Source organism: Petromyzon marinus, chromosome 52, assembly GCF_048934315.1.
Source record: "Petromyzon marinus isolate PM22_M1 ecotype Great Lakes invasive population chromosome 52, UKy_Petmar_22M1.pri1.0, whole genome shotgun sequence".
NCBI classification, from domain to species: domain Eukaryota; kingdom Metazoa; phylum Chordata; class Hyperoartia; order Petromyzontiformes; family Petromyzontidae; genus Petromyzon; species Petromyzon marinus.
Window position 1 is genome coordinate 4,816,929 of NC_133718.1, and position 24,425 is coordinate 4,841,353.

Below are 24,425 nucleotides of genomic sequence, written 5' to 3' on the forward strand. Positions count from 1 at the left end.
TCCGTATTTGTGGCGTGTGTGCGGATATTTGATCTCCAACCCCCCACGCCCCACCACCTCCGCCCCATGTGTTTGTGTCATCGCTGGGATGCTAGCCGCCCCGTTTGCGCGACGCTCTGGCGCGTTTGTCCACTTTTGAGAGATGCCGCCGGGCCTCGATACGCGCGCTTCTTGACCGAATGTTTCTGCTTTCGCCCGACGTTTGACGAAGTCGCCGCCGATGCCTCCCCATCACCGACAGTCCGGCAGAATCCGGCAAGGGCGATGCATTTCCAGCCGTTTTGCCGTGGCTTCGATCTCACACTTGATAACGTCGTTAGCACGAGTTAACAGTTGCGGGTGCACGCGCACAGCGTTGCCCACCTAATGCAGTTCGGAGTGGGAATTCAAATCTATAAAACGACGGGGAAAGCCATCGCAACAGAAAATCTGGAGCTGGAGTTGAACTCGTTGCAGGAGTCGAACTTAGGTGCACGTTCTCCCTTGGTGTTTTCAGCGCCTTATGTGCTCGCGTCAAATCCCAAAACAGATTTATGTTTCACCGGGTCGATGGTTTTCTGCACGACCGCGGACTTGCATACGCGTAATGTAAATACGTCTCTGCCACGGCTCTCTCGCTCCTTCTTGTGAAGTTTATTTTTACAGGGTTATTTTTTTTTTTTAAACAGGTTTACTTTTAAGTCTGATTGCGCACACGTTTGACCCTCCTTTCTTTTCGCGAGCGTGTCATCGGCATATTTGAATTGCGTGTCCGCACACACACACACACAGAGCTCCTTGTGCGACCCGACGCCGTCGTTATTTAAGACACGCTTCACGAAGGCCGAACTCGCCTACCACGTCTCCGTGCTCGCTGTGCAAGAGTTTCGCCCCGCAATGACGCACTTGGCTTGTAAAACCGACGCCGCGTCTCGCTGCTGCCCGCCGACCGATTCGGATGACCCGCCGGCGCTCCGATTCCTGCCGCGCATCCGCGCGGTCCCGCGTATGCGATCCCCGCGGCCGAACACGGCCAATTCGTGTTTTGTTACAAGGCGTTCCCACCCTGTCATCGCCGCGCGCACGCGCGGCAAAAACCGCGCCGTCGGAGCGCCGTCGAGTCGACGTGTCCTGTCGCACGGGGCGACGTCCTGGCCCGAGCCGTCTACGAAGATCCACGGAGGCGAGCGCGTTCGTTACCCGAGCGTCCCTGCAACGTCGTGGTAATGAGCGTCATTAGGAAGGGAATGTCCCCCCTGTCCCCCCCCCCACCTCTTCACCAACGTTAATAAACAATGATGAGCGCGCTCATCGGCACATTTGTCCGCGGCTGCCGAGCTACAGCCGCTCCTCGCTGTTGCTGTGCGTGGCGCTCGCGACGGTGGTGATGGTGGTGCGTTGGAGCGTGCTTTGCCTTGCGTTGGAGCTATTAGGACTGCGACTTCTCTAACGCACTGGGGTCCTAGCCCAATTAACCACCTCCAATTGGTTACATGTGCCGGGGAAAAAACTAAAAAGAGCGTCGTACTCAAGATTGTAAATGTTGTGGCTCTGCTCTCCAACACACTGGTGTGCTGTACTCGTAACGAATTGGCATGTTGTGTTTACGTGACAAACCTTACTAGTTGGCTGTGTCGGGGGGTGGCGGGTTTAACGACACATTTATATTTACGCGATCGAACCCAAAAAAAAACCTCTTATGGATAAAAAGAGCCGTCGTCCTGAATCATAGCGGGCTAGCAGATTATACTTTTTTACTTTTTTTTAAACGGCAGTCACCAGTGACCACATATATAAAGAAGAAATAAATAAAATGTTTAGGTTTTATTAAAATTTGATTTGGCTCATTCCCACTCGGGAGAATTTAAAAGGTTTTGTTTGATATGTAATGAAACACTCTTTTCAGGTTATATGCACGGTGCAGCCCTGATGTGGATACATATTCCTATTGAAGTGGCTTCACCAGGAGTACGATGTTTCTGCTTCGGTTGTTGACTCACGCAGGGTGATGTACTGCTATCTGTAGGTTTTTATGTTAATTTCGTACATACGGTTTAAGTACAGTTATACAATTTGGAAAGGAATACCACTTTTAAATATGTATTTAACTTTTTAATGTCATATAATCATCACAATTATTTAAACCGGTGCTAACGTAATGAGCTTATAAGCTGTGGTTAACTTTAAAGTTATGATTATTGCTATTTTGTATGCTACATAGTGATGAGTTTTTCACCTCCTGGTAATTTGAACTGCGTCAAACGCCGCACAATTTTCCTACTCTTGCCAGTGGCGTCACAGGGTCAGAGCCGTTAATTTCCTGGGAGACGGGCGCGCGCTTTGGCAATTGCCACAGAATTTTACCGGACAATTGTCAGATATCATGCCACACACTCGGCACAGACTGGCGCAGTGGCGGGGGGCATTGGTGACCTCTGGTTTCCTGACGCCCAAGCGCCGCTGCTTCTCTGGCTTTTCCATTCTATACCGTTGGGGAGTTGTACTCGGCACAAGCCCGTTTAAGTATTTTTTTCTTTCCCACTGCACCTGCTTGAGCCTAAGGTTGGTGAAGGGGGTGCCGAGGACCCGTTCAGATGTTTCACTCGCCACCGATGGTAGCGCTGGCCGTTGAATCAATACCTGTTGGCCAGATTCATAGCGCAGTGCCGCCGCCTCCACCGTTGATTAAACTACGAAGGGCATGGTCTGCTGTGTCCACAGGTGGTGGCTGCATTATGCCTATGCAGGAAAGAGAAACGCAACGTATAGTTGATGTTGATGTCGAGCAACAACTCTCATTTTACATTGAGATGGTAGCGAGCGGAGGGGTGTGCAGCGCCGTGACGGCGTGTCCCCTCCGGCTTTATTTGTGGTTCAGGCTGACCACGGCACCACGCTTGCAGTGCCCGCACACGGAGAACCACATTGCGGTGTCGGCCGCAGCTCTCTCTCTGCCGAGAGGAGAACGTGATTTTTAGCTCCTCGGGTCTTCAAACGCTGGGTCGGAGATGCCGCAAGCCGGAATGGTTTAGGGTCTCGGCGCGGTTAGTGCTTGCTTGTTTTTTTAATTCATTGGAATTGCATGTTGTAAAGCACCAGTACGTTTGACAGATTGGGGGGGGGGGGGGTATTTGACGATGCCTACGGTGGCTATTCCGCCTGTGCTGTGTTTTTAAACAACGTGACGGTTTACTTTGTGTGTGTCATGAATTCTTCGTTTGATGAATGATCATTTACGCAAATTATTTGGTGGCGCTGCTGCTGCTGCTGCGTTGACAGTGGTGCACAATTAACCAAAAAAAACACTCGCATTCGTTAATAACCTTGTCATTTATAACAAGCGTTTGTTTTGGGCAGTGATCCTACTTCATAGCACATTATTAATGTTTTATGCGTTGAGTGAAAAAAAATTCAGCCCTTGGTCAATCCAGTACTGAATGAACGCCTTCCCACACCGGGTGGGTCGTCGGAGTTATTTTGACCATACTTCACCACGCCGGCCGGTGAAAGTTGATTAAGAGGGGACCCCAGGATTTGTTCAAGACATCACTCGTCACTGGTCAGCCGTGGTCAGGAATCTAACTCGGGTAGCCAGTTTCATTTTGCAATTTTGGCGATATTAATTGCATTGAATTGCATGTCTTGTTAATGTCTTGTTACCTGGGCTTTCCGAGAGCAAGTTCAGATTACTCATGAATGCCAACGCATACTGCTGATAGCGGCAATTGTTCCGACATAGTAGCACAGTCCCACGTATGACTCCTTTATTCAGGATTCTGATTTATTATTCATGTTCGCCAAAAGTACGAGTTAAATACATCTCTGGCCGCTGGGAATAAATCATTCAGCTGATTAGTACACCTTTTTTTAGCTTTCTCCCGGAGAATCGATGTCTCATTATCTTGCCACGGCAGATTCTGTACAGCAGTGCGGTCTTTGTGAATAATCCTCTATTAAGCAGTGAAGTAATCTCATCATCGGCTATTGCGTATAAAGCGGTGGAAATTGGCACATAAACTATGCCAAGTTAACCAAAGCCCAAATTCTCGCAGATGAATTTTGGCGGAATGTCCCAATGGAGGTATAGCGGCCTGTACGAGTGTCTTTTTAGGCTAAAGCGAGGATTGCCCGGGATGAGTAATTGGCAATTCGGACGAGGCCACCTTAACCTGTGAGAGCAATTCTCGTCTTTAATTTGCTTGTGTGTTTTTTTGGGTGTCTTGGCAAGGAAACGTAATAGCCTTGGTCACCGATGCAAATGAAGGTAAATCTATACAGCCCCGTGAGGGAGGGGGGGCTCTAGTTTTTACGAAGCCATTAATTACAGCAGCCCGTAATCGAATGAAGTGCCGTCAGAAATGGCCAAGCTCTTAGTAAATGAACGAAGCGCACGCGCGCTTGCGAGCGCTAACGGGCTGAAAGGTCTTAACGACAAATTAAGCGAGCGCCTTTTTCTTCCTCCCCCCCCGCGCAACGCTCGACCGAATGAACCTAACGCCCTCGAGTGACAAATGGAAATTAATTCCGCACACGCGCTGGACGTGGGGGGGGGGGAGCGTGCCTTTGTCAGCCGGTGAAGTGAAAAGCCTCCCCCCGGCGAGCGAAAAGAGGTGGTTCATCCTGACTGCGAGGAGCCGCTGTCATTGTTTTTACGCTTTTACCCCCACCTCTCAACCAACCAACCCAAAGACCCCTCCCAACCACGCTCCCCAACCACAATCCTACCTCTCTGCTTTAACCTCCCTCTTGCTCGTCTGCCCGCTCGCTCTGCCCACCCTTCACGGTGACAGCATTCGGTCCCCATGAGGTTCGAGCGAGAGCTGCCTTTGTCTCTCTCCCTGCGGACGTCGGCGATGGGCAAGACGTCTCGGCTGAGCCAAGCGAGCGTACGTGGCATCCAAATGCGACCACGTTTCCGCAAAGATACTGTGCAGAAACAAACATCACGTTTTTTTGTTTCGTTTATATAGAGACACCACGGCGGTTGTGAGATGTTAACTCCTTGGCCTGGTATACAGGTCATGGGTTCAATCGCGTCCCTGACGCCTGCTGTGCATTTGGAGTTTGCATGTCTCCCTCCCCGTGGTTGCGTGGATTTTTATTCGGGTCCTCCGGTTTCTCCCTCCACATTTAAAATCGACGTGTATTTAGAGTATTTGGCTGATCGAAATGCCCACGTGATAATTCGCTTCGTTGACCTATCATTTGTGGCCAGGTCGCTTCTGAAAAAGAGCTCGGTGGGCCTTACCTGGTAAAATAAAAATAGTTTATAGGTAGAGGGGGAAGAAAAGTAGGCTTGAGCCTGGACCTAAACAAGGAAAGGGAGTCGACAGCACGGACGGCAGGGGGAAGGGAGTTATTTGTATTGCGTATAAATACAATTCACATCTTGGGACCCTGTTCCGAAACGGCAGGCATTCATATTTATTTCATGGAGAGAAATCGGCAGTCGGTTGTAGGCAGAGGGGGGAAAAAAGAACACGGGGATCCATCGCAGGGGGGGTTTGGCGTTGCTGTGCCAAGGCGGGGAAGGAGGTTGCTGGGCAGTGGTGCGGCGAGTCACGCTGGTAGGGGTTGGCGGCTGCCTGCGAGGGATTAGTGGGGGGCGGCGGGCGGGCGGGCGGGCGGTGGCCGCTGGGCGGCTGCGGGAGGAGAAGGTCGGGAGACGTGCCGTTGGCTACGACCGGGGGGAGGCTTCAGCGGGGGTCCCAACGAGTCGCGCTCGCCTGCCCCCCGGCAAGGGCATTGTCTTGGTCGGTTGAACGCGACCCTACAAACGACGTTTTTTCATCTTTGCTTTACCTTCCCCCCCCCTCCCCCCCACTAGGTAAAGCCGATTAGGAAAGCTCACACCAGTCAGCTGGAGCGCTAACTCTGTTGTTTCTCTTCTTTTTAAATCGATGACGCTGCACAATCTTTGCTGTGGCGGCCGCCGGTTGCCTCCGCCGTTGTCCTTCCCCCTACGCCTGCCTGTGGCTGTCGAAGAGGGGTAATTAGCCTCGAGGCTGGTGCAGAGTGGACTCGGCTAATTGACCCTGCCTGGATGGTTCTCTGTACGAGAGAACCTCGTGGGTGGAGGGAGGCTGCCAAGGCGGCGGGGGGGGGGGTTTGTCTCGGGGCCTCGTGGCTGCATAGGGTCCGAGAGTTGCTGTCGAGACTTGGGGATAGGAAAGGGGGGCCTGCTTTTGTGGGGGTCTTTACCAGGAGGGATCCCTATGATGGGGGGGGGGTCACTTGGGGGCTTGCCAGGAGGGGGACTCTAGGCATTGGCGCCAGAGGGTGGATATAATACAATAGCGTGTGGATTTACATAGCGTCCAAATGCCACTGTGGAATATTTACTGCCAATTCCTATTGACTCTGGCGTTTTCTGGAAATGGGGAGTTTCACCGAGGGGCGCGCGCGGTGCTGTGGCAGCGCCTACACAAGCACGGGGGGGGGGGGTTCAGGGCAGCCTCCTCAAGCTCGTTTTGTTCCCTTAACGCCACACGATCGAATGTCCTCATCGATGGGCACGCGTGGGCCAACCCCACTTTAATATTAATAATACGCAGATTTCACGTCTCCACCTTTTACGTCGTTTTGCAAATACGTCGTCGCTTTATTGACACCGCGACCCGATTTTGCGTTGCCTCGACCCACAGTTACATCGCTGATGTCATCATCCGTCCTTCTCTCGTTATCCGTCGCCTCTCAGCCTTCGCCTCCAACCTACCTACCCTGTAAATTGCTTCGATTTACGTCGTTTCGATTGTTCGTCTTCGCTACCTTTTCAGAAAGCGTGTCCCCGACGTAAAACCGGGGCGTTGCCGTAATCATTGACGATCTCTTTGTCGGTCTACTGCCGGACGAAGACCTCTCCACGCTTTTGTCAGCTGTAGGTAACTGACTCAGGCGAGTGCGACTCTTTGACCGGACTCGCGCCGTGCTGGTCACAGTGGGTCGGTGAAGGAGGCGACCGGTTCAGATGTCGCCCGCAATTGATGTTAGCCGTGACCGGGAATCAAACTCGGGTCTCTCTACATGCATGGTGTAGTGTGCTAAGCACTGTGCCCCGCTCCAGCCTAACCCCACCGTAGCCACCCGCCTAACCCTCAAGCTCCGTATAGACCGGGCTACGGTCAGCAGAATATTTTGCTTACGAAAGGGTTTCTCCAGTTCCCACAAAATACGTCTCCTAAATATTGAGCACATCAGCACAGAGAGAGAGAGGGCTTGGGGCACAACATGTATACATGAGTGAGTGGGGTTGCTGTTTTGTGGCCTTGACCTAAACAATATATGGCTCTCGGCTCTCTAGAAATAGAATATCCTCCCGGCATTATTGGACCTGCTCCACAAACTTTTCTTCCGGCAGTGTTATTTTATATCGGCGCTTAATTGGTTTAAACTGAAAACCCTAATTATTTCCCCCCCCAGCCTCCATCTTCCCCCACGTAACCCAAAAACTGCCCTCTCTCCCCCTAATGCCCTCCGAGACATTTTTTTAAAAATTAGGCCTTCCTGCCTGGTAAGCAGGGCAGGGTTAAACATCTGAGTGGCAACCACGGGCCCGCCGCAATAATTCACGCACATTTTACCGTTGTTGATTTGTTTTACCAAGGCGCGTCCTGTCGGGTTGGGGGGGTTGAGTCGGCACAAGTCAACCCAACCCCCCTCACCCCAGGAGGAGAAAGGGGGTGCCGGGGGGGGGGGGGTGGAAGGACACATGTATGACAAACAGCTCTAAGCCGTGCACAAATTGGGGAAACATTATTTCAAGGAAATTTCATTAGAGCGAGCAAGCTGCGTCCTACGAAGTCGCGGCTCAGCGTGTGGCACGCTTATGCAGATATTATGCAGATATTATGCAGATATTATACAGATATTGTGCAGATGTTATGCAGATATTGTGCATATATTATGCATATATTATGGATATATTATATAGATATTATCCAGATATTCGCTTCTCGCGGCGGCGCTGCAGCAAGGGCTCTCCGGGGACTTGAGCCGTTAAATTATTTTGCGAAATATTCCAGTGGAACGTTTCCTTCCTCCTCGACCTCCTCCGCTAGTGTAAACTGCCTTCATGAGTAACCGCCGAGTGTGAAATGGTTATTAACCGTCGGAAGGAGTCGCAGCGCCTGGGTGAGTTTACTAAAATAACAATGACATAATATAATAATGCCAATTATTTATACCGAGGAAAGCCTCTCCGAATGTCTTAAGTGGGGGGGGGCTCTCTTTATGCAAGGAGCGTTTTCTGCTCCGGCGGGATGTGGTGGCTGTGGTGCCTTTTTTTAATGAGAGTTTTGGACTTCGTGTGGGAGGAGGAAACCGGAGAGACCCCGGAGAAAATCCAGCACCACCGCTGCTCTCATACGAGGCGGGGGGAGGAGACTTTGCTGCTGTCCACAATGCGGAAGGAATTAACACTTCACCGAGCGCACATTCTGCCCCCCTCTCCCAAACTCCGACCATGGTGATAACTCACAGTCCGTGATCGTCCGTCCAGGCGGGGTAGGCAGGCGGACAGCCCGCCAGCCGGTCAAACTTTTTTAAAAAATATATATATACAGTAATACCACATCTCCGATTTGTAGCATGGTTGGCTACTTACGGTGCGAAAGAAGTTGTCAATGCATAACACAGCCCCACCCCTACAACACCTGGCAAGCCCTGGTGGTGGTTTCCCATCCAAATACTGTGGCAACGAGGCTCAACCCTGCGACTGTCTGCATGCTAATATTGTTCACAGTTGAAAGACTAACATAGCCAAATTGGGGTACCAATAATGATAATTATCTTTAATCCATAAAGTGCCTTTCATATCGAAATATCTGAAAGCGCTGTGCACAAAATAAAACTAACACTCAACACAAATACAATCCCAAATACAATAAAAGTCAATGACAATAATAGCAATAATGACAACTACATTCGATACTATAGATATAATGCAGACAAGCTATGATAGATGCCAAAAATACTTACTCGAGGTACAGGTAAAAATCTATTAAAACTACAGGAAAGCCAAGGAATTAAACAAACAGTTTATCAGTTGCTCATCTCTGATGGTGGATCTGGGCCCGTGGTACAGATTCCACGTTTCCATTGCAAGGGTAAGTTTGTCTTGTTGCAAAAAACCACGGTTAAATTCTCCCAATGATTATGTCGAATAATAGGGTTTTTCGACTTGTTTCTGGCAACAATACTGAAACCTTTTTTTACGAGGATTCATGTCTGCATTATCCACAACACCTGCAGTCAAAATGCAAACAAAAAACATACTATGCTAATATATGCATTTTCCTTGAAACTGTTGCTCCACAATCAGATAATATATGCATTTTGACTGCAGGTATTGTGGTTAATGCAGACATGAATCCTTGTAAAAAGGTTTCAGTTTTGTTGCCAGAAAAAAAGGGGAAAAACCGTATTATTACATTTTGGTACTAGCAAAGGAGGTCTAATGATGATGATTATCTCGAACTTGTGAAAGAGGGTTCATTGAAAAGGGGACGGCCTATCACGTTGTGAAGGGTAGACCTGTTTGCACAGAAAATTCAATTGCTTGCCGTATTGTCGCCTAATGATGCTAGTTGTAATTACTGGCAAAATGTTACTCGAATTGTAAATTTAATGGGTTTACTCTCCAACACACTGGTGTGCTGTACTCTCTATTCATGCATCTGTGCATTTTGTAACGGTCTTGGCTAGCCGTGTGCATTTACAGAGGTGCTAATGTACCTCTGATTGTAGTGGTTGTCTTTGAAAAGAGTGTTTTAATGATTATTCCTTCCTTTTAGGGAGCAGTGTTAATGGGCCACCTTGAGTTGTAGCCGGTGTCCTGGTAACTGGGTGCACAGCTACGTGGACACGTGTGTTCTTAGCGTGGCTGTGCTACGAATCCAGTTGCACGAGTTCGAATCCCAGCCACTGTGAACGTCACTGGCGAGTCAAAACAAAAGCAGTTTAACAAGTAGGATTTCGCGACCAATATCATCCATAATAGAGTTTTTTTGTTAGATCGCGTAAATATATAAATGTGTCGTTAAACCCGCCTCCACCCGACAGCCAATTAGTAAGGTTTGTCACGTGGCTTGGCTCTCCAACACAACGGTGTGCTGTACTAGTAACGAATTGGCACGTTCTGTTTACGTGGCAAACCTTACCAGTTGGCTGTCGGGTGGTGGCGGGTTTAACGACACATATCAACGAGATCTAACCCAAAAAAAACCCTTATGGATGGTATTGTCGTGAAATCTTACGCGTTAAATTGTGTTTTTAGCATAAGATATTCTCGTTTTTTCATATATCGGGCACAGACGGAGAGAAGAAGCAACTTGCAGGGACTGCGATAGACGGAGGGGGTATCTCTATCCGTGGATTGCGGTGTTTCTCCGATGGGGTGGGTGTGCTAGCTAAGTGCTTATTTTAGTGGTCTCACACACACACGTGCTTATAGATCAGCCAACTTACACACAGAGGACATATCTGACTCGGAATGGACCCCCACGAGGTGTTTTTTTTTGCCAGGTTGCATTTTATTTATGGGTGCTGAAAGCCAAGCAAGATTGGGGATCTCTCTAAATGCCAGCTGTAGTCGTGTGCGATTTCTAAACATTTATAAACATGCATTGAGATTATTTCGATTAGTTTGGTGCAATAATGTCCAAATGATGGGCCACTTTATTGAGCTATTGTTTGTGGCCAGGTTGCTTCTGAAAATAAGTGAATACCTCGGTGGGCTTTGTCTTTTAGGATGGGGATGGTTTAGTGTTGTATGTGTTTCGGGTGATTTGTTGACCTTTCTTATACTTTGCACTACTATCATGTTTTTATACTGTTTGCTGTTGTAACGTTCTTACCCGCCCCTATTGGACGTCTGTGCAAAAGAGCTTCATAGCTCATCAGATTCCTCCAGTATAAATACAAATCCTTATTCTGTACGGTTTGATGATGTGTTCCCGTTGTCTCTTTCATCGTGTTGTTTATCGCTGTACATTTAGGTGAAATAATTGATTGAAATTGTGATCGATAGCCGTGTAAGGATACAGTACGTGGCAGCTTGACCCTGTTGTAAGGGAGACCTGGGGAAAAATTAATCATACAGGTTGAGAGGCGAACATAATCTAAAGGATGAAATTGCATTCGAGGAATCAAAATAAGTATTTGTAATATTGCTGCATTACGTTCTAAAATTACACAACCATTGGAGGTAAAGGGAATTACGTGCATCATCATCATCATCGATTTTTTTTATTCGATTCTAAACTCTCAATAGACGCATCATATCTTGCTCTTAATAATGTACTATTATGCAAATTAATGACAACTGATATGCTAATACATTTCGAGATGTGGCAGCTGTGGTGGGATGTTAACTACATCACATGGTATACAGGAGTTTGTGGGTTCGATCACAACCCTAACGCCTGCATATTTGGAGTTTGCATGTCCTCCCTGTGGTTACGCCGAATTTTCTCCCAGTCCTCCGGTTTTTCCCCCTCCGCATTTAGAATCAACATGCGTTTTTAGAGTATTTGGCTGCTATCAATTTCCACACGATGATAGGCCACTTCGTCAAGCTATCATTTGTCACTAGATCGCTTATGAAAAAGAGCCATATAGCTCAGTGGGCTTTACCTGGTAAAATCAAAGTTGTCAAAATAGTAAATGTCTAACGGTAATGGCGGAAATTGGGAAACGACGCTCCACGCTCCTGGGCCCACCCGTCCATATTTCATCCCGGTGATTCGTGAATCGGCGCACTGATCAATGCACGTGCCGCGACTTGCTCGAGGAGAAACGGGAGCGGAATTTTTTGTTTTTCGAATAGACGGCGATCTTCGGCGCATGTCGTTGTCCAATCGCGGTGGTTGTGACCGCGTCACGGGGCTAATCAGATTGGGCCGCATTCCCAGGATGATATCGCTGTAGCGCCGTTAAAGCCCGAAAATTAATGGTCTAAAAAAAAAGGCCATTAACGCTAAGCAGAGGCAGGCAATTTTGCGCGGTGATTCGGTAGCTGTAATTAAACCCGGGGCGGGTAGATTAAAGTCAAAAGTAATTGAAGTGTTAAATTCATTTTAAAAAGAGCACGTAGCCAAAAATAAATTGATATTTTCTGACACACACACACACGTGTCACTCATGTAATTAACTACTAATTATTTGAATGTCATTTATCCATGAAAGTCGTCTCAAGACTCATTTTCAGGAGGGTGCTGCTTTGGAACGTTTGGCCAGTTTCACGAATACGGCTTTGGCTTCGTGTGGGAGGAAAGCCCGGTTGGGCTACGTACGGTGCTTAAGAAGTTCAACATAGATAACCCAAAAACCTTTATTGCGAATAGATACATACACGTGGCACTCCCAGAATAAGCCTGCACGTACGAGGCGGGGGGGGGGGGGGACGGGTGTGTGGGGGTAACATTCGGAACAGGGTAGTTCAGTAACCCATTTACACCGCTTACACCTCCCGGCCACCTTGCAACCCGGCGAGGTTTGGGAGTTTGGCAGACCTCCGTGAGATCTGCCAGTCCTCGCCGCCGCAAAGCCGCCCGATGCGCGGCCGCCCTCGTGCCGTGCTGTGGGGAGATGCTCGGACCGGTGCTCTGCGTTGTGAAAACCGCGGCCGAGGAGCCGAAGAGACGGACGTGAGCAAGGGCGCGCGTCGGGAGACTTGGACGGCACACAGGTTGCCCCTAGTGATCGCAGTCTAAAGCGCCGCGTGATTTTGCGTTTCGAGCCAGGGTAGGGGAGGAAAAAAAACGTATCTTTTGTTAAAGTCTGTGTTCTTATGCAGATGAGTGTTTCATTAGCTTATCTCTATTCATGCATCTGTGCATTTTCTAGCGGTCTTGGCTAGCCGTGTGCATTTACAGAGGTGCTAATGTACCTCTGATTGTAGTGGTTGTCTTTGAAAAGAGTGTTTTTTTATGATTATTCCTTCCTTTTTATGGAGCAGTGTTAATGGGCCATCTTGAGTTGTAGCCGGTGTCCTGGTAACTGGGTGCACAGCTACGTGGACACGTGTGTTCTTAGCGTGGCTGTGCTATGAATCCAGTTGCACGAGTTCGAATCCCAGCCACTGCGAACGTCACTGGCGAGTCAAGACAAAAGCAGTTTAACAAGTAGGATTTCGCGACCAATATCATCCATAATAGAGTTTTTTTGGGTTAGATCGCGTAAATATATAAATGTGTCGTTAAACCCGCGACCACCCGACACGGCCAATTAGTAAGGTTTGTCACGTGGCTTGGCTCTCCAACACAACGGTGTGCTGTACTAGTAACGAATTGGCACGTTCTGTTTACGTGGCAAACCTTACCAGTTGGCTGTCGGGTGGTGGCGGGTTTAACGACACATTTATATCAACGCGATCTAACCTAAAAAAAACTGTATTATGGAAAACAAAACCAGTCCTCACCCTGCCCCCCCCTTCCTCTGTCTCGTACCAACCCACAATGGCCAGTGTGGTGTAGTATAGTAAAACAAGCCTCATGACCAATATAGCATGGTGTGGGTGGGAGGCCTGCATCAAGCTGTGGAATTAAAGAGGGCTGTGTATGAATAACAACTTTATTTTTAAATCGTATTCACTGAGCACAGTTCCTAGAGCCCAAACGAAAGCGGCCAGCGACTAACGGCGCTGTTCAAGGTATAATAGATGAGCTAATACATTTCTTGAATTGCGCAAGGTGATAATAAAAGTGGGAAGGGCAATGGGTGAGAGAGAATTCTAAAGTGGGGCAGCGCGAGGGAAGAAATTAGAAAGGGAAGAGTATTTTTGATCTGCGGTGTTTTGGTGGTTGAACACAGACGGCACTGATGGGACCGAAAAGTCTGATAGACTGAGTCCTGGCTGGATAAATGTAGACATCCTGCATCAGATTGATGATGGAGGGGTGTTATAGGAGCCCCTGGCTGTTTGTGGTGTCTGCGCGCGCCCGTGCCAGACTGTCCCGTGGCTTGCCCCCCCACCGCGGTACAGACGGTTGACCTCCGTCCCATCCTCAGTCGTGCCAGCGCGTGGCACCGTGGAATTTGTCAGCGTTCCGAGGACAGCGCGCCCAGACAGAGAGCGGTGTTGTCCCCGTTATTCCAGCCTAAAAGCCCCCGGCGCAAAGGAGGAATTCTGGCAGCCTCCGCTCAAACCAAGCAATCCGGCGATCTTTGGACGATGAGCAGTTTAACACGTTTAGAAAAAAGGGAAAGGACATTTGTTGTAATTTCTTTAAGATTAGTCATGTAGCGACTTGCTTACCGTCGGCAACTTGGTGAATTATTATGATCCAGTCACGGTTTAATTGATTGAATTTAGTCTTTTTCTACCTTTATGCCTATTTGTAATTTCATTAGCGTAAATTGAATCGGTTATTTGCGTAGATTGCAAATAATTAATTTTACGTACCTGATGGGATGCATTTATCGTTGGCGGAAATAATCGTGCAACTGACAAAACCCCTACAGCCTGATTAAAACTTTATCTTGTGCATGCTTTTGGGAGTTTTTTTTCTTCCTTGTGTGCACGTCTTCTTCTTCGGCATTTTCTGCTTGTCCCCTGCAGGCTTGCTTTATACAGGCCCACTTGTTGGGGGGGACGCTCAGCGTTGTCGGACGCACGTTGCCTCCAACAGGCCCGTTACCTCCCTCGGTGTTTTTTCCAAGGCCGTCGCGTCGTAGCCTCTCGCCGCAAGGGTTTTATGGATTTATTTTTTGGGATCGTATCTGTCGTCGAAGCCGTGTGGCTGAGAGCGCCATCTTCCTGCACGCCCCGTCCGTCCTCGTGTTCCAACACAACTGCCCTGCCTGCTCGAGCGTGGGGGGAGGGGGGGGGGGCCCAGTGGTGGTGTAGCAGCTGGCGAGTGTGCAGGCAGTGCAATTGCACCAGGGGCTCACCGGCCGGGGGGGGGGGGCACAGGTGCTGGGATATTAAGAGGGGGAGTGGTGGGGCGTGGGGAGATAAAGTGGATAGGGGGTTACCCCCATTTAATAATTCCATTCCTTGCACCAGAGCCCAAATCAGCCACGCTACACTGCGCCACTGGTGGAACCGTTCATCCGCTCGCATAAACCAACCCTGCAGCGGGCGTGACTTGTTAACTTTGCAAACAGGGGGGGGCGGGGGGGAAGAAGTGAAGTGTGTAATATTGGAGGAAGTGTAAATATTAAGTGATGGGACATAATTGGGAGCGAGCTTTAGCAGTATTAAGCTGCCAGGGTGACGTTTCTCACGCCACAACTGGATTTGATAATTCGTCGTTGGGGACACCTCGTAATCGCGTGGGCCGCCCAGACGCAGCCCTAGCCCAGCTCTGCTGTCACAGTCCAGCCCCAGTCACAGCCCAGACCTACTCTAGCCTTGCCCCTCGCGCAGACCAGCCCCAGCTTTGCCACAGCCCATCTCTAGCCCAGACCTCACCCAGCTCTGCCACAGCCCAGCCCCGGACTAGCCCTAGCCTAGCCACAGCCACAGCCCATCTCTAGCCCAACCTTCATCCACCCCTAGCCAAACTCTGCTGCCACAGCCCAGCCCCAGGCCAGCCACAGCCCAGCCTCAGCCCAGCCTCAGCCCAGCCACAGCCATTGCCTGGCTGGGGTGAGCAGGTGGCGAATCGTCACGTCGAATAAAAACACCGGCATCGACCGGCCGGCGCACTGACTGCCGTTTAGTGCGCGTTTGACAAAATGAAACTGATGAGAGAGATCGCCTTTCGCGCTCCCCCTTTTTAAAAGGAACGGTAATAGCGACTATTGACCGCCCACGCGCGCGTGTCCGCGTCCGTCCGCGTCCGTCCATAAAAGCGGAGAGAGAGAGTCAAAAGGGGCCCGGAGGTATGAAATGCGCATTTGTGGTTTTGTCGGCTTTTTTTTTTTGCACGGACGGGTAGCGTAAATCGTGGAAGGGGGGGGGGTGGAGTGGAGGAGGGAGGCACCCGGTGGAATAATCGCGGCGCCTAGTCTCGCTAACTCGCTGTTGCTGGATCGCCGAGTTTGCAAGCCGCAAAGGCAGCGAGGGAATTCGTTCTCGCAGATTTTTTTTTGTGTCACAAACGTAAGGTGCTGTTTCATAATATAATGGTGTTAGAAACAATAATAATGTACAATGCTGTGTTAATCCACTGCTGGATTTGAAGGCCTCTCCATGCCGTGTTCGTCAGGAGGGTTGTTTAGGCCATACTTCACCGTGCTGCTCAGTATAGGAGCAAAATAAACTCGTGAGCAGGTTATCAGATAGATTGTTGCATCCTCAGGATTGCGCGAGTGATGACGATGATGCCGATGGCTTGGGGAAACCTTCGTCTGGCAGTGGGACCCCGCTCATGGCTGATTGTGACAGTGATAATGATCAAAATGCTTTGTCCGCTGCCGTTGACCAGTTGCGCGTCTACGGCTCGGGCTGACTGAAGCAGAACCCGAGAGATATCCGATGCGCGATCGCGCCGGGGGAGATTATGTCGACGGCACGTCGCGCGGCGGCTCTCGTTTTGTCGATTCGTTCTGAACGGCGTTTGGGAGGGAGCGAGCGAGGGTTTGGCCAGCACCGGCCGCGTTTTTTTTTTAAACGTTTTTATTTCACAAGCTCTGCTGCGAAATGTCATCGCAACGGCGACCGAGAACGCCGACTCATCGCGCTAAAACATTAACCCCTAAAAGGAGACGCGCACGATGCGCGTGGAGCGAAGGCGCTGAATGGAGACGGAGCGATTGGTGTGTGAATTTTTTTTTCCTTAAGACGTCGCCGGAGAACGATTGTCGGTGACCGTGGGCATCGAGGTGAGAGCAGGACAGAGCAAATATATACGGCACAATTTACCGTGCTACTTGTATTATGTAGCGTCTTAATGTACCTTCGTCTAAATATGCAGTTACGGTTGTCGTCGGCTGTGGAGAAGAGGAAAGTCTTGAGCCCGGACCAGAAGAGGAGGGCGGGGAATCGACAGCACGGGCGGCTGCGTGGAAGGGAGTTTCAGACTGGAGGCAACAGAGGTGAATGAGCAACCTCCCGCTGAGCGAAGGTTGAATGGGGGCTTCGACAGAAAAAGCTTTGGTGGCCGGAGCCAACGGAGCGTAGAGGGTTGTAGTGGGATGAGGGGGGGGGAGACAAAGGAGAGTGGAGGGGAGAAGAGTGAGATGAGAGGGTATAGGTGGCAGAGTGCGTGCATGGGAGTGGAGTGAGATGAGAGGGTAGAGGTGGGAGAGTGCGTGCATGGGAGTGGAGTGAGATGAGAGGGTAGAGGTGGGAGTGTGTGCGGGGGAGTGGAGTGAGATGAGAGGGCAGAGGTGGGAGAGTGCGTGCATGGGAGTGGAGTGAGATGAGAGGGTAGAGGTGGGAGAGTGCGCGGCGGAGTGAAGTGAGATGAGAGGGTAGAGGTGGGAGAGTGCGTGCATGGGAGTGGAGTGAGATGAGAGGGCAGAGGTGGGAGAATGTGTGCAGGGGAGTGGAGCGAGGTGGGAGAGCGCGCAGGGGAGTGGGGCGAGATGAGAGCAGGGGCTAATGCGGGGAGCGTGAGCGGGGATTCGCAGAGGAATGGGGGGGAGCGCGCTTTACCCCAGAGAGCTTTCTGGTTGAGGCTAGGCGCTGACAAGCACGGCGTGTGCTAACGACCAGGCCCATGACTGCCCTCCCAGCTACAGAATTCGTACGGAAGGTTTTTTTTTGTTGTTTTGGTTCTGCCGAGTTCACCAAAGGTAAACGGCGACACGCTGCACGTTTCGGTGTGAAGGCCCCGTGGCATGTTCGTGATTTCTGCATGGAGCCCTTGGATCATAGACTGCGCGTGCATGTGTACGCGAGACGAGAACGTACGCATCCATTTGTTGTACAATTTATCACTCTGTGAGGTGGAGCGGTGGCGCAGTGGTTAGCGCGCCGCGCTGTGAACACCGAGATTGACTGAGCTACGGCAAGCTTCAGTCGCACTTATCGGCACGGTGAAGTATGGTCACGCAACGCTAATGGCCGACACGGGAGCGGTGAGGCCTTCGTCCTCCGCAGTTGGTTGACCAAAGGGGTTGTGAATTATGATAATGAAATTGTATAACTCCACACAATAAATAACCGTATTTGTAAGTTTTGGATGCTGGAATTTGACGTCATGTGTGCCCTGCGGAAGAAACTTGGTTGCGAACTTAGTAAATCCGTCCAGAAGTAAGCCCGTTGCAGACGGAGCGTAAAACCTGGCTTCGTAACACAGTGGGGGGGGCTGCGGTGGAATTACACACGGACTCAAATCTGAATCCATATCGCCTCCTCTTGGGTAGGAAGTAATTTGATGAACTCTAGAGAGCTTGAACCCTCCCCCCCCCCACACCTAGGAGTGAGGGAATGAGGGGGCAGGAGGGGGGAGGGGTGGTGGAGGAGAGCGTTCGCACACCCAAAAAAAACCTTGTGAAACATCTACAATTTCAACGGCGGCGGCGGCGTTGGAGATGCCGAGGCTCTCAACGTGTTTGCGAGGTGCTCACAAAGGCCCCTCGCATTTTGGATTTCTAGGGATGCGACGCAGGCTTTACGTTTTTTGTTATATTATTATTTCCCCCCCCCCCCCCCATTTCTTTATCGTGGAGCTGTAAGTCAAAACAAACAAAAACTGCTTGTGATGGCCATACGGGTCTGGAATTTGTAAAAAAAAAAAATTGGTTGTGGGGGGAAAAGGAGTTGGTGGACAGAGAGAGAAAGAAAGAGAGGGGGAGGGGGAAAAAAAGGTGTTCCTAAAATGTGTCAATTGCAACAATGAAAAGGGTTGGGGAGGGTTCTTGTGCCAGGGATTGAGTTTCTGTCAAATATTCTCGCCAAGTATGTAAACATTTCCAGGCAAAGTTGAAGCTCCGAAGAAGTTTTTTTTTTTCTGCCATCGGTCACAAAAAAAAACCTCCTGGAGTCCCCCCGCGCGCAGTTCTTTCGAGACGACGTAACAAACCAAACGATTGGAAAGCAAAGGAAGTTGCCCCCCCCCCGCCTCCCCTCCTCTCTGAATATTTTAAGTATTTCTCGAGGTGGTACGTGCGCGGTCCCCCCCCCCCGGATAACCAAACACACGGCACTCCTTTTGCGCTAAGCCGGTTTTGCACAGAGTCGATTTGTTCGATTTTCGACGGGCACCCGTTTAAATTTCTCCAGGGAGTTGGCAAACGCATACCATCTGCCTGCAGAGTGGATATAAAATACCCCCGTGACATATTCTTTTGCATACGATCACACCGTCCTGAATGTGCCCAAGCGCCGTCACATCTCCGAAGCTAAGTGGGGTTGAGCCTGGTTAGAAATTGGACGGGCGACTGTCTGGGAATATCACAGGGGTTTTTTTTTTTAAATAGGATTGGGCCCCAGGAGATGTGGGAATACAGTACTGGAATGTTGAATCTACCCGTGCGGAGCTTTGCGCGTGTCACCCCCTCATCGTACGAGTTCTCCGATATTACTCTTTGGTTTTTTGCGGTAAAGTCACGTAGAAATAATAAAATTATGTAATAGCATACGACGTTTCGATTGCAACACAAGCAATCGTCAGGTACAGAAGAGCTAAATTTAAGAGAGAAAGGAAACACATAACCGCAGATATATATGTTTGTATCGCTGTGTTGTTTCTGCCTGTGTTTGTGCCTTGTGTCTGCGACTGCCTCCACAGCCCCCTGTGTGACAACTCGTGCCCTCTACCCGCACCGTCCTTTGATATGTGCTCTCTTCATGCTAATAATTTTTTGTCCCATTGTCTCTGAAACCCAGTCCCACCTTCTCTGGCTATTTAAGGCGTCGGCACAGAGATGCGGCTTTACTTCTTTACTGTGTGCCCGCCTCTCCCCATATGTCTCTTTGCGGTCTGTATTCTCTCTTAAATTTCACACAACTTACAATTTAGCAATCTTTGAAATAGCGTAATCTACCAGACCATGCGTTCATTGCGTTTTAACCGACCGTCTGTGTTGCTTTATATAGTTTCCAAATTTTGCTAAACCCTGTTTGATTTAGTGTTGCTCCGTCTCTCTCTCTGTGTCCCCTGGTGTGTCTGTGTTAATTCCCTCTACTTAAGGTTTGTATATATATCTGCGGTTATGTGTTTCCTCTCTCTCTTAAATTTAGCTCTTCTGCACCTGATCATGATTGCTTGTGTTGCAATCGAAACGTCGTATGCTATTATATAATTTAATTTTTATCATTTCTACGTGACTTTACCGCAAAAAAAACAAAGAGTAATTCCTGCAGTCACGAAAGCAACCAATCAAGTTCTCCAATATTCTCTCTCAAGCCCCAAACACTCATTAAACGCAGTTGGTCAGAAACGTCCTGATGCCAGGAGCACCCTCCTAAAATATATAAAAAAACACGGCATTGCTGGCTAAAACACAAAAGGCATTATTATTTATTATAAGTGGAATGAATAAATCCACTTGTAATGTGTACCATTTTTGAAGCTGTACAGTCGACCCCAAAAAAAGTGCTCTCCCTTGGTGTCTATGCTGCAGTCCACTGGTCACTCGGTTAATCTTAACAATTAGCAATTCCTCTTCAGGTCACGGAATCTCGTTTTTTTTGAGTGCCTGCCCCCTGCCACCTTCCATGCTGGGATTGAGACTGTTAGATTCACTGCATCGAATCTCCCAGCCAATGTCAACGCCGAGTGGCAAAAAATGTTCTACGTTGCCGTATAAGTTGGTGTGGGCTTTATTTTCCCATGCATTTCATTTCCAGTCACACTAATCGGCCGTTAACCCCGTTTTGTAAATGACCTACTGTACTGTTATTATTGTTTTATCGTTGAGCGGCACGTCCATAATTTTTCGACCGGCCAAGAAATCAAACGCCGGTCGAAGTGGCTTTATACGGCTAAGCTGCTTGTGTTGGAACGCTGCCCACGCTCGCATAGTAAATCATAAATAAATGAGCGTTTGCGTTTTTGTTGGCAAGATGTCTCGCCATTAGTTTGAACAGTAGAGTGTACGCCTTCCTTTTGTGAGGCTTAATAAATAAATAAGTACAAAAAGTGACTTAATTTGCTGCTTTTAAGAAGAAGAAGAAGAAAAAAACGCATTGCTTCCCGTCCTCCACCTCCCAGCTATACTGCACTTGTGCCCGCCGGTCATCTGATGAGACGGAAACAAATTAGGTGCGAAAATTGTTGCAGCTAGCAGTGCATCACCCTGTGCCCGGCGAACAGGCTATCAGAAGATAGTTCCATTAAAATAACCTCTCAATTCCCTTCAGTGGGCCTCGAGCCATGACAAGGGACGGTGGCGCATCTGTTACATGCCCTGCAGAGTGCAGTGCTTGCATTCCACTACACAGCAACAGTTTGAAATCGTACTGGATTATGCGGGAAAATTAATTGAAATATCTTACTTAACATGATGACTTTCTTTTTGTGTGTGTGTGCAGTCGTCCGGACAACGTCATCTCGCTTACAATCTCGTGCTCGGTCTCTGCTTTTGTGTCGACGGCCACCCTGGTCCCCTTCTCGCTCGCCTTTTTTCTCAGCACCGTCGGCGTCTTGGCACCGAGGCTGCTTTATAATATCGACTCTCTTCTCCTGCAATCCCTTTTGTGTTTGTGTTTCTTAATGCCATGCATTCTGTGGCCCCTTGTGTGTGTTTTTGCAGGAGGTCGGTCGTGATTCTTCTCTCAAGCTCTCGTTGTCGTCAAGCACGGTAAGAAAACAAAACACGCCCTTCCCCTCCTCTTGTGCGTCCGTTGACTTGGCCTGTTCGGTCGGCGTCTTTGCGGAAGACCGGCGCACGAACAAGCGTGGTTGACGAACGTGGGTTTTGTGAATTGTGCTCGTGCTCTTAAACGCAAGGGTCAGTGTGTGAGCTCAAGTGTCCCCTGATTGCGAACCATAGCTGCGCGAGGTGCGTTTGTCAGCGGGCGTACCTGTCTTCTTATTCCCCGCGCCTTTCCCCCCTTAGGGTTGTGCCGATAACCCCCCCCCCCCCCCCCCCCGTTCTCCGCTTCACGCTGGCCTCTAATATTCAATCGTTCAATTTCTCCCAATGGCTCCGATTAGTCCGTGAATAGCGACGGAATTGTGTAAATATAATTGTTGCAATCACCGTTTCCGCGCTGGGGGCGGCTAAGAAGGTTTGGCAGTGGAACATCGGTGAAGGTCATCCCACCGGCCAAAACTTTAGGCTTTATTTTCATGGGGCTCAACCTTCATACCTGCTTTGATGTTAAACATTGCTACGTTGAGATATAATGCCACGAGTCTGAGTCTGCATAGTTTCAAAATCCCTTCCTTGACTTCATAGCCACTGCTTGCGGTGATGCATGACTAATCCGGCGCTTTGAAGGCGAGGGTTGATGCATTGCGTAGATTTGTGAAATCCCAAACCCACTAATAAATCTGCGAGGTGGCCAGAAGATGGCAGCGGAGCAAGCGGAGTTGCAAACCCATCCGCTGGGATTTTTTGCGTGCAGTCCGCTCGTAGGGTTTTCTCTGCATACTCCGGATTCCTCCCACAAAGTGATTGTTCGAAACCAAGGTGGTCGAACATCACAATGCGGGATCTGCCAGAAAAACTGTCTGAATAAATAAATGTAATTTTTTTATTATTGTCGCCAATGACCAAACCCAAACCCGGAATGCTCCCCGCTGTCCTCCAGATTTCCTGAAGCTAAGCAGGATTTTTGGGCCTGGATAGCTCTTGAGTGGGTGACCACCGCACAACGATTATTGTCGTAGGCAGTCACGGGGCGGCACAGGACAGCGCGGCAAGCTCCGTTGTACTGTACTGTGCTGCCACATCTACGCTACCCACCTTCAAGCAGCACTGAAGTACGGTCGAAAGTCCCCACAATTTACGCAACATGGAGAGGCCCTCGTCGTCCCGCAGAAAATTGAACAAAAAGGGCCATGCATGCGAAATATTATCATCCAGTATTGTATATCGTTCAAAACATCGTTAATGTTAACAGCAGCCTTTACTATTCCTTTATTACTTCTCCAGTGGATATTGCCTCTTGACCTGTTGCCTCGGAGCCTCCGAGCAATAAGAGACTCTGTAAATTCCGAGCGAGAATCGATCTGCGTGGGCACGGCGGGGTGGGGGGGTGGGGCGATGTAAAGCGCACGGCGCTTTAACGCCCCGTCGGAAATCTAAAGTGATAAATAAGGTCAGCGCGACTCGTTAGCGTTCGTCGAAAGCGAGAGACTCCGCTTACAAAAGGGCCCCGATTTGCACGAGCAAGCGAGCTAGCGCATGCGCGAGCAGGGGGTGGGCTGTTTAATTCACAAGCGGACTCGCGCGCGCGCGGGGGGTGGCGGTCGTTGCTGCGATGGACTTGCGTCTTGATGCGCCACACCTCCGCCCCATGTCACGGCACGCTCTCATTCGCTCTTCGCCCGATTTGATTTATTGCTTTCGAAAAGTGCCCCCCCCACCACCACCACCCCCCGTTCAGAATGTTCGTCAAGCCGACGAGGTGATGAATAAATTACGGTCGTGAAAAAAAACTAACTAGATTGCTCCGCCGAACGTTAACCATTGCTGCCATCAGAGTTTTCTTCTTGAATGGCACGTGTGGCGTTTGGGAATATGAGCTCTCAACATCAAATTAGGGACACTGGCATTTCGCTTGATGAGTGACATGTATATCAGAATAAGAATATTTATTTATACTGGAGGAATCCAATGAGGTACGAAGCTCTTTTCCACAGATGTCCAGTAAATAGCATGGCATGTAGATAATAAGTGCTAATTTGTCACGCACACAATTTTCACTTGCTCGAAGGCAGCGACCCTGAGATCATAGTCTTTATTCATATTCTTAGCTCTTTCGGTAAAGTCACGTTGAAAGGAAACAATAAAATAATAAAATATATATAAAACAATAAAAATTATCACGATGTTTCGACCATAACACAAACGGTCGTCATCAGGTGTGAAAAAAAACAACGGCAAGAAACATTTGAAAAGTGTTTTTTTTCACACCTGATGACGACCGTTTGTGTTATGGTCGAAACGTCCTGAGAATGTTTTTGTTGTTTTATATATATTTTATTATTTTATTGTTTCCCTTCAACGTGACTTTACCGAAAGAGCTAAGAATATGAATTACTGCAGTCACGAAAGCTTTAAATCATAGTCTTTACCATTATCATCAGCCATGATCTGTCCAATGCTGGATAAGGCCGTTGCCCACCTCTCACGTGCTCACGATGTGATCGAGATGAAGAATGAAGTGGCAGCCCAGCGCGGGCGCCTGCCGCGCGCGATAGGGGATGGAGCGGTGAAATGAGCTCACGTGCTGGAGCTAGACCGGATTGTTGCGTGGCGAGACTGCGAGAGATGGTGATGGCTTTGGGGGGGGGGGAGGGGAGGCCTTCATCAAGCGGTGGATAGATCATGGCTGACGGTGAATCATTATGATAAGGCCGCTGCTGTGGTATGCGGGCGATTTCTACCACCCCTGCACTCATCCTCGATCCAGCTTAGCCAGCCCTTTTTGCACGGTGTGC

At 49.4% G+C, this 24,425-nt stretch overlaps 1 protein-coding gene across 3 annotated transcripts in view; it reads left to right on the plus strand.

The window, feature by feature from the left end:
- Window positions 1-24,425, plus strand: part of LOC103091758 (repulsive guidance molecule A) — a 124,089-nt gene that overhangs the window by 80,869 nt on the left and 18,795 nt on the right. For all 3 annotated transcript variants that reach the window (XM_032973960.2, XM_032973959.2, XM_032973963.2), the window contains one exon: window positions 21,568-21,615. The gene's annotated coding sequence lies outside the window, so the exon portion shown is untranslated. The remainder of the gene's footprint in view (window positions 1-21,567; window positions 21,616-24,425) is intronic.